The sequence below is a fragment of the Nansenia antarctica genome (assembly GCF_963989245.1).
Source record: "Nansenia antarctica genome assembly, chromosome: 9".
In the NCBI taxonomy this organism is placed as follows: Eukaryota; Metazoa; Chordata; class Actinopteri; order Argentiniformes; family Microstomatidae; genus Nansenia; species Nansenia antarctica.
Genome location: NC_137679.1, coordinates 43,250,538 through 43,252,667, shown reverse-complemented (window position 1 = coordinate 43,252,667; position 2,130 = coordinate 43,250,538).

The following is a 2,130-nucleotide window of genomic DNA, read 5'->3' as shown; positions in this document are numbered from 1 at the left end:
CACAGGCCCTGCTGCATGCTGGGTACTTCCACCACACACACACACACACACACACACACACACACACGCACACACACACACACACACACACATACACACACACACACACACACACACACACGCAGGCCCTACTGCACGCTGTGTACTTCCACTACAGTGGCCGTACAGCACGCACACACACGCTCACACAGACACACACACGCAGGCACGCACACACGCACACACACACACGCTCACACAGGCACACACACACGCACACACACACACGCTCACACAGGCACACACACACGCACACACACACACGCTCACACAGACACACACACGCAGGCACGCACACACGCACACACACACACGCTCACACAGGCACACACACACGCACACACACACACGCTCACACAGGCACACACACACGCACGCACACACACACACACACGCACACACACACACATACACACATATACACACACACGCAGGCCCTACTGCACGCTGTGTACTTCCACTACAGTGGCCGTACAGCACGCACACACACGCTCACACAGACACACACACGCAGGCACGCACACACGCACACACACACACGCTCACACAGGCACACACACACGCACACACACACACGCTCACACAGGCACACACACACGCACACACACACACGCTCACGCAGGCACACACACGCTCACACAGACACACACACGCAGGCACGCACACACACGCACACACAGGCACACACGTGTTCAGACTGGTAGCAATCCAGTCCTCTCTCTCCATCTGCCTCAACAGCTCCCAGCCTGTTGTTCTGTGTTCACACACCTCCAGCCTGTTCCTCCAGTGTCTTAAAACCACCACTATCTCGACAGCTGCCAATGGCCCCTGGCCTGAGCTGGATTACTCAAATGTATCGATTGTAACTCGCTTTGGAATAAGGCGTCTGCTAAATGCCCCAAAAAAGTAAAAAAAAGTAAAATAAAAAAAAGAAGTAAAAAATGCCTTATACCTTTCCTCTGTGACCGACCCAGTACATAACCCCCCCATCCAGGAGAGGAACCACCCCCCCCACCTCCCTTTCTAGTAGTTTAAGGTCCCACCTTACCCCCCCCACCCCTCTTCTAGTGGTTTATAGTGTTCAGCTCCACTCTGCTCCAGGGGATTTGCTCCGATTACAGATAAAAACCCTCTGGAGATTATCTGAGGTTTACCCTTTCTGCTACTGCTGCTGCTGCTGCTGCTGTGGTGCTCTGTCTGTCTGACGTGTCCTGTCTGTCTGTGTGTCCTGTCTGCCTGACGTGTTCTGTCTGTCTGACGTGTCCTGTCTGTCTGTGTGTCCTGTCTGTCTGTGTGTCCTGTCTGTCTGACGTGTCCTGTCTGCCTGACGTGTTCTGTCTGTCTGACGTGTCCTGTCTGTCTGTGTGTCCTGTCTGTCTGACGTGTCCTGTCTGTCTGACGTGTCCTGTCTGTCTGACGTGTTCTGTCTGTCTGACGTGTCCTGTCTGTCTGTGTGTCCTGTCTGTCTGTGTGTCCTGTCTGTCTGACGTGTCCTGTCTGCCTGACGTGTTCTGTCTGTCTGACGTGTCCTGTCTGTCTGTGTGTCCTGTCTGTCTGACGTGTCCTGTCTGTCTGACGTGTCCTCTCTGTCTGTGTGTCCTGTCTGTCTGTGTGTGCTGTCTGTCTGTGTGTCCTGTCTGTCTGTGTGTCCTGTCTGTCTGTGTGTCCTGTCTGTCTGTGTGTTCTGTCTGTCTGTGTGTCCTGTCTGTCTGTGTGTCCTGTCTGTCTGACGTGTCCTGTCTGTCTGACGTGTCCTGTCTGTCTGTGTGTCCTGTCTGTCTGACGTGTCCTGTCTGTCTGACGTGTCCTGTCTGTCTGTGTGTCCTGTCTGTCTGACGTGTCCTGTCTGTCTGTCTGACGTGTCCTGTCTGTCTGTGTGTCCTGTCTGTCTGACGTGTTCTGTCTGTCTGTGTGTCCTGTCTGTCTGACGTGTCCTGTCTGTCTGCCTGACGTGTTCTGTCTGTCTGTGTGTCCTGTCTGTCTGACGTGTCCTGTCTGTCTGTCTGACGTGTCCTGTCTGTCTGTGTGTCCTGTCTGTCTGACGTGTCCTGTCTGTATGTGTGTCCTGTCTGTCTGTCTGACATGTCCTGT